Genomic DNA, 8,479 nt, shown 5'->3' with positions numbered 1-8,479 from the left:
CGCGGCGGATGGGATGGAGTCACCGGCGGCGGCAGCAGCAAGGGAACGACGGTGGGCGTGCGCGTGGAGCAGATGTGATCTGTTCGTGACGGCTAGGGTTAGGAGACATCGCACACTTGCGCAGCCGCGTGGAGAGACGTGGGCTCGACCCACGTCCGAGTCCGTGACAGCCCACGATCCGACGTCTCAGATCGTGGCCCAGCTGTCAGAGAATTCTCCGTTAGTGACTGGCAAAAATAAGCGCGTAGGTGTGAGCTCGGCTCGGCTCAATCCCGCGCCGCGCGTCGTGACCAGGCAGGCGGCGGAGGAGGAGTGCGCGAGGGCCTCTTCTCTTCTCAAGCTCCAATAGCATGTAGAAGAGAAACCCTTATAAGGAGGTCCAACTCTTCTTCCACTTCCGGGGTGGGACTAAACTTCTCACTACACCTAGTGCCATATAACCAACATGGGCTCTTAGAGATTTTTCAGAAATTGCTATATGGGCCTAGAACCCATCTCAAATTTCAGCAGTACATACCATTGAACTATTAAAAAATACATGTTCTACATACTAAAACTATGAAGAAAGTTCATCCACAGCCGCCCTTGTCTTGCTAGTCTTTTTTTTTTGTCGCGGAAGTAGCGATCAAAGAACAGGAGTTACAGCTGAGTTGCACACGGCATGCAGAACTGTACAGGACCCGCGCTGCTGCTTCCCGTGTGTGTGTGTCTCTCTCAAGTCTCAACACTTGACGCTGTGTCTGTCTAACAGTCTCTCTCTCTCTTTCCTTGTGGAGATGTGCTATGTTTTTCTGTTGGCCGCCCGAGCGTCGTCTCGTGCACGTAACCGCGAAGCATCTGTAGGGAAAATGGATCTACCACGAGCAGCCTGTGTCGCATAGGCAGCACTAGGTAGCTACGTCAACGTAGCGTCGGCGCCCATGGTGTTCATCTCTGTCTCGTGTTGGGGTGTAGTCGGCTCGTCCAATGTAGCCAACTACCTGTGGGCGTGCTTTTTTCTTTTCGAGAAGAGGGAAACGCCCTGTATCTGGATGGCGATCGAGCCAGTGGCAGTGTGGAGTATATATGAGAAACTAAACCGTGTGCTCTCGCCGTCACGGCAGCTTGCATTGCATTGCATTGCATTGTATGCAGCTGCAGAAAGCGATGCTGCGTACGTACTGTACCGATACGGCTATACCTAGCTTTCTTTATCGTGCTCACACTTATGAACGCGCGCGCGCACGGGTGCGTGTACAACTTTATCACTTGATAGGCAGGTGGGTACGCTTAGATAGAGTAGACTCACATCACACGACGGCTCGCGTGGACTCTCAGGTCGCTGTTACTGCTAGTAGGACTACTGCTCTAGCTGTGGACGTACACGTACTACTCCTGGCGTATTAAGAAAGCTACTACTCAATAGTAGACGAATCTCTACTCCTAATGTCTCGGTTGATGAATAGTCTCCGCGGTTTTTTTGCTGGTTAATTTTCGTCTTCCCCCTCCCCACACCCCACGCACGCACTAAAAAACCAGACCGCCCGAAACAGCGCTCCTCCCCGATCCCCTCGACTAAACGCCGCTGCCCTCGTGCGATCCCGATCCCCTTGACTAAACGCAGCGTGCGATCCCCTCCCCTCGAGTAAACGCCGCCGATGACCTCCCGGATCTTGTGCGATCTATCTCGCTGCCGCCTACGTCCGGGGTGGCACCGTCCGGGGTCGAGGCCAACATCGGCGTCATCAAGTGCGGACGTCGAGGCCCCCGACTCGTGGGCCGCCGCCGCCATCACCTCACCCCGGGTCAGGGCGTGGCTGTGACCGCCGTGCGGGCAACGAGGAGCGCCGCAAGGGCGTACCGTGGAAGGCCTGGATCAAGGAGGAGCACAGGTATACCCCGCGTCAAAATCTCAACTGCAATCCACGAATTAAAGCACGACTCCCTGATCCGCCGGTTACTCATCTCAGGTTTGTCTCTTCGCATTATTTCTTTCCAGATCGAGCAAGATAAAGTGTGACGTGTGGGAGATTGGCCGGGGAGGATACCGCCGTAGGTGACGCCATGAACCGAGGCTGATGTTGGAGAGCCGCGGCTCTGCTTGGGAGCCGGCCGGTGAGAGGCAGCTCTCCGAGGTGGTGTTGCCCGTGGCGGGGATGGACAATCCAGTGGCCGGCCTGCACCCCTGGACGCTCCTGGGGCGGGCCATGATAGTGAGTGTGATGGGTGCTGGAGCAGCATGATGCCAACAACCACGAGCTTTGGGTGCTTAGTGTGTTGGCGAGGCATAGAAGGGATGAGAGCGAGATAGACATGTGTGTGCATGGATTGAGAGAGAGAGAGAGGGAGGTAGAGAGAAGAAGAATTGTGCTGCTGCAGGAACAGGTGTACGTTCTATAACATCTATACTTTAGTTGGAAATGGCAGCTTCACTGAACTGCATCAGTTGTAAGCTTCCCTAAATTCATATATATCTATAAAGTAGGGCACTTCTACCTCCCTGTAGTAATAAAGAAGTATACTGTAAAATTCGTAGATGATTAATACTATTTCGTTTGCAGGTTCAGCCAATTCCTTTGAGGTATTAACAAGTAGCCGAGCTTTTGGTGTCATCTCTACTCAGGGAAATACATGTCAAATCCTCATACAAAATGTTGATCTATTGTTCTTCTAGAATTATAGATTTCCGAATAATTAGATGGCCAGTTATGCAACACAATATTCCCATAGTATTGAAATCTTATGTTCTCCAAAGTGTCCTTCAGCAAATGGCACTTGAACTTAATATGGGATACTCCAAATCCATAAGAGCAGGCTATATCTGATATTTTCTCCATACAAAGTCGGTAGACTTGATTTATGTTTTCCCCTACTTGTCAATATGATGGCCCGTTGTAAATAAATGAGGCTTGGACATCACTTGTACTTGGGAACTACTTTTCAGTGACAGCTGTATTGACGAAGGTACTCTTTTTTTCTTAAAGATTGATTTCTTCGGTGGTGTGTGTTTTACTTTACAGTTTTGATAAGATTCCATGGCCAATACACTTTTTTTCACAGTTTACAGCAGATTACAGCAGCCTCAAAGGTAAAATGATCTGAACATTTTTTTCACAATACACTGGTAGTACATAGTAATAGCCCTCTTAATAATTTCTATATAAAAGTAGGATCTGAACATTTTGTTGAGTTGTTTTTGCACCAGATCGTTGGCCATTAACGGTTATCTATGGCACTAAAACTTGTTGATCTCAACACATTCACCTCACAACACTTGTTGGCTGAAACATGTGCATTAGCACCTAAGAAGTTGAGGTCAAATTAATGAGGTGATAGCTAAACCCTTATACTGAATATATTTGTGTTTTCTTTTGCTTCAAGTATGTAGACATATATTCCTTGATCAAAACTCATCTACACTACTGCCACTAATTTGCTTCAGGTCATCGACTTTAAGATTGATACATATGTTTCTCTTATTATGCAGGAGTTGTGTGATCTGAGGAGAAACTATTCTCTTGCAAATCGGATAGTTGTTGTAGGAATTAAAAGGCACATGATTGTACTGGGATTTTGTTTCTACACGTTCCTCGGCCCTAATGTCTACATGAGGTGTGAGTTCAACGGGTTGAGGAAATCACATTACTATAAGAATGGTAGGTAGAATCACGGTGATTCATGCAAAAGCTACTAAATTTATCATATAACGGATCATATAATTTATCAGCTGCCTCAACGGCTCACACTTTAGCAAGTCTTCATATTTTAAAAAATACAAATGAATTTGATAATTGGATCAAATGCAGTTATATGTCTTTTACTTACTTTGGTTGAATCTAAAATTCTATTAGAAACATAACGAACCACTTAGATATATAAAGCATTGATCTATGCAAAACTGAGAGATGTCGTGTTTTTACAGTTCTTATGATGTCTGATTGAATTTTCTTATCCCACATTTTATTTCAGATGCCGCAGCAAAGAAAATGTTGTCAGCCTTGGACGATCCATTCACTCGATTCTTGAAACCATTACCTTTTTTGAAGCAAGAATAGCTAGCACGCAAGGTGCCCTCGCAGGTGTAGGTTTATCCATTGGCTACCCGTTGGAGCATCACTTGCAGGGCTCTCTGTAATGTCACTTTTTGTAGAAATGACTCTCTAGAGACGCGACATAAGAGCGCAAAACATTTGACAGCAGATCGCTTATGGTAAGACCTAGCTATCATCAATAATTTTAGTCCATTAAATGTGGTCTTAGTGAAAGGGTGTTCCTTTATCATGGTTGAAGGTTGCATGACTTATGCTAGGTGTTTTCATACTTTTCGGTCTCTACTTGACTCTTGCGTACCTACTTTTTTAGTGGCCAGCGATCTTGCACTGATTCTTGCTAGGGGTTCTCAAGGAAATTCAATAGCCTAAAAAATGATATGTTTCATTCACCTCTTAATAGTATTACGAGTATTTTGTTTATTTCCTACTCCCTTTTAGTGGTTACTGATTAGTCACTCTTAAAGGTGAATGCACATGCATAATAGGTTTGTCATGGCTGCGTTTTCCGGCCCCTGATTACTGGAAAGTAATCTCCTTTGGATGATTTGTATTTTTTTTATGGAATTTGTACTTAGATAACACATCCAAGGAAGGAAGGAGATTGAGGTCGGCGCCTCTTGAAGGCATGCATGCTTGTCACTGAGAGAGGGAAGGGCATCTCTTTTTTTGGGTTGCAATTTCCACCTTGTTGTTGGGTGAGGTGAGTCATGATTTCTCTCCTCCCGCTTCATTTTTCAGTCCTCTCTAACTTCAGAAATTTCCTAATTTGTTTGATCTATATGTATGTAAAACATTATGATTAGGATCCCTCTATTTGATTTATTTCTAAGTTACTGAATTATAATTTCTGTTTTGTGCTCATGAATTGCATACTTGGAGGTTTATTCGATTTAGAGATAGCCACACACACACACACACACACACACACATTTGGAGTAGGTGGCTACAACAAATTTTATACTACGATAAGTGTGTGGTTCAGTCAACCAAATTATTGCCTTATATTTTAGTTAAATTTATTGCTGTGATCTATAAGAGAAGCTGCCATTTTGGCAATAGATGCGCGATAAAGTAGTGGTTGGTGTTGGTTTAATCCATTATCAAATGTTTTGCCAATAAAGGAAAATTACCTTCCTCGTACATTTATTGTATTTCTGTTTCATGGTCCAGCTGATTTGTTGTTTGTCATACCTCTTGTGGATAATCAGACATGGGGTGCATGGTAAAATTAGGACAGACTGAAGGCAGCAGATTCCGTGTCGGCTGTGCACTTTGAGGAGGACATTGTCTTTGTATAAGTGCCCTACAATCGTCCCTTTATAGCCACAGATAAGGCCTTCAGGTAGGCTGGACAAAGTGTCATACACTTATGTATCTGTATTTGTGATGATCTTTTTAGCATTCTTAATTGATGACATTTCTGAAGGGAGATGATCCTCAGCATTTCATAGTTATTTTTCGCACTGTTGTAAGATCAAGTTTCACATTCGAACTTAACTTGTTATCAAATAATTTTGGAACATAATTTTACTTTTACCTGCCCTCCACAGAATCAAAGGTTCAGGAGGACTTTTGTTGCACTAATGCTTCTTCGTTGACCATCTCGCTGTTCTCCCTTGCATATGGATATGGCCGCATAAATCGCACCGATGGATCCAGTCCTTCGCCAGGTCCAACGTGCCTGCACCGGCCTCAAGCACGGGAGACACTATTACCTTGTGATCTAACTGGTTACCACAATCAAATCCATTTTTGCCCATTTAAATTAGTTAGCTCAGTTTTGTTGATAACTGAGTTTCATTGGTTATATATACTGAAGTGTCTTTGTCATTTTGTTTTACAATATATTCTAATTGTCAGGATTTTTGCTACATTTTTGGTGTAGATTTTAGGGACATTACCGTAGTGCTAATGCCTTCCGTGCAGGTTATTCAGTAAGCGCATATTCTGTCTTTTGGCATGTGTATGCTTTGCTCTTGTGCCCATGTAATCGTGACCTGTAATCAGTCCATGATCCTTGTGTGACGTGATCACAAAAGTTGGGCATAACTGCATTGTTACTGAGAAGATGCGAATATTAACTTAGGGATCGGAGCTGAAGCTCTGGCCGATAGCAAAGATATGAAGTCTGAGCTCTGTCTATGTTTGCAAGTATATTGTTGTGACTTCACTCTTGCCCCCGTATTGGACAGATGCTTCAGAATGGAGTCACTTCTATGTGTATGGCCGCTGTAACCACACAACATGAATTTTCCCCCTTTTTTGATCTGAAATTCTGGCAAGAAACTTGTTGGATTAACTACGATTTTATCCTATTTACTACTAGCATTTATTCTTATCTCTCAACAAATTGTTGCCGCTATCTAGGACAGTCGGAAGAAGAGGGCTTCGACTGGGAAACAACATGTTGAAGCAATACCTCTTGTTGAACCACCCAAAACCAAAGTATCCTCTTAGATTGCGAGAGGCCTGTTGTGTTTAGTAAAAGACTTGGCGTAAAATATCCAAAATATCAGGAACCCTATGTATTGGGCAGACCTGAAATACTAATATAAGTGTATCCAACTCTTCCTACGATTCCCTTTCGCCCATAGACGTAAACCATGTCTCTGGCTTTGTAAGTCCAAGGCTCCAAGCTAGATGTTATTTTTCAAAAAGTTTTCATTGATTTCTAATCGAAATATCTCCATTAGCGTAACCCTACCTGGGTATCCCATCAACGGCCGGAGGCATTCCTGGAGTCAACGGAAATATGTTGACCAATTGATGTAAATGTGCAATGTAAGGGCCTGTTCTGATCTCCTCCCACTCCACGCACGAAAAAGCAGCTAGAAGCTAGCTTCCGGAAGCAGGGATCGATCACAGTGTAAAATCGTGAAGCAGCCTCGGCCCAGCTCCACCGATTTGTGAAGCTGGAGCTGGCCGATATTACAAGTGAACTGCCACCGCCAAGTCATACGAGCCGAACCGGTACGCTCGATAAACTGATCGTTCCACGTTCCCTCGACTGTGCTCCCTCGCTACTCCTCTACAAGGCCGATTTTGGGCTGCCTCCAGTCGGCCCAACTAGCCCAAACATGCCACAGCCCTCCTAGCTGGGCTGTAGTGACACGAGAAGCTGCAAATCGAGCCGAACGGATTTTCCATCGCTGCTTGGAGTGAGAAGCTACTCTGAGAAGCTGAATTTGTGAAGTTTTGGGAAGCTAGAGGACATCAGAACAGGCCCTAAATTTACCTCAGCGCTTTGTGTTTGAATGTGATGGGCGTTGTCTGTTATGTCTCCTCCACACTATAAATTTATCTAGGATTAGTTTAATATTAAAAGACCCGTAGCAACGCACGGGCATTCTACTAGTAGAGGAGTAAAGTGTTTCCAACGCTTGGAGGTCAACGTGGGCAGCCGTCTGTCTCCGTCACCCGTGCCGATCGCGCAAGCTAGGCTGCGGCGAACAGACTCTGCCCCTGCTACTCGCCATCGCTCACATTCATTTCTTCCCCACGTACCTCTCCTTGTAGACTGCACTTTTTAACTGAAATTGGTAATCTCAAGGACAAGGCAACTCCAGGTCGAAATCGAGATTTCAGGCAACTTAACTAGAGACAGTGCAGTGAAGCATGAATACACTCAAGGACACGCATGGCAGAAAGCCAAACAGCGCACCAGCAAGGCGGGCGGTGATCACGTGCAAAATGCATGCGTCAACAGGAAGGAAGCACCACTTGATACGGTAGTTCGCACGCAGTTTCTCTGCTTCCTTCCGTCATACGGCAAGCCTATGCCAATTAGTACAGGCAATAGGAATACATACATACATCGACCAAACAAAATTGCATTCCCTTCTTCAATTGAAACATCTGATGTAGGGTGGAACCTATACGGCCGATCTTTCACGAAAGGAGCAGATCCCAACTAAGAACACGAAGAACACATGGGGAATCACAAGGGAAAACACAAAAGGAACTCTCAAACCAACAAGATATAGTCACACATGTGCTAGATCCTCGCAACACAAGAGGAGATACAAGATCCAAAGTCAACAAAGGAGGATACAAAGGTAACCGGTTCTTCTCCATGAGGAGGTCTTGAATCCAAGGGGGATCTTCTCCATAGAGGGGCCGTGGTCTCTCTCGTGGAGTAGATCCTAATGGATGAGCAAAGCTCTATCTCTAATATGAGCTAAACCTATGCTAACCCTAGCTAGGAGGAGGTGGGGGAGTATATATAGTGTTAGCCCACGAAGGGGTAAGTGAGAGGGGGATACACGGGCCCTTGGCCCGATCTCTGCGCACAGGCAGGTGCCGGATGTCCGGGCTGGGGGCCGGATGTCCGGCGGCTCACGAAGAGCCGGATGTCCGGGCTGACGGGGTTCAGCTTCGGGTGCGTTCTGTGATGGGCGCCGGATTTCCGGGCTGGGGCCGGATGTCCGGGTTTGCGGGAGGGGCTGGAT

General features: G+C 45.6%; 1 long non-coding RNA gene across 7 annotated transcripts; it reads left to right on the top strand.

Annotated features, from left to right (window-relative positions):
• Window positions 1-1,498: 1,498 nt before the first annotated feature.
• LOC123052911 (uncharacterized) lies at window positions 1,499-6,098 on the top strand. 7 transcript variants are annotated; one of them, XR_006425162.1, is made up of 8 exons: window positions 1,501-1,871; window positions 1,979-2,943; window positions 3,040-3,308; window positions 3,467-3,635; window positions 3,949-4,189; window positions 4,607-4,731; window positions 5,240-5,373; window positions 5,582-6,098. It is a non-coding gene; the product is annotated as an uncharacterized lncRNA (long non-coding RNA). The 7 variants fall into 7 exon arrangements; XR_006425163.1 differs by having other exon boundaries at window positions 1,979-3,067; window positions 3,185-3,308; XR_006425159.1 differs by having other exon boundaries at window positions 1,502-1,871; window positions 1,979-2,366; window positions 2,541-3,308.
• Window positions 6,099-8,479: the final 2,381 nt, after the last annotated feature.

The sequence above is a fragment of the Triticum aestivum genome, chromosome 2D, assembly GCF_018294505.1.
Source record: "Triticum aestivum cultivar Chinese Spring chromosome 2D, IWGSC CS RefSeq v2.1, whole genome shotgun sequence".
Taxonomy (NCBI): Eukaryota; Viridiplantae; Streptophyta; class Magnoliopsida; order Poales; family Poaceae; genus Triticum; species Triticum aestivum.
Note: the sequence above shows the minus strand (reverse complement) of the source record. Positions and strands in the feature narration are given on the sequence as shown.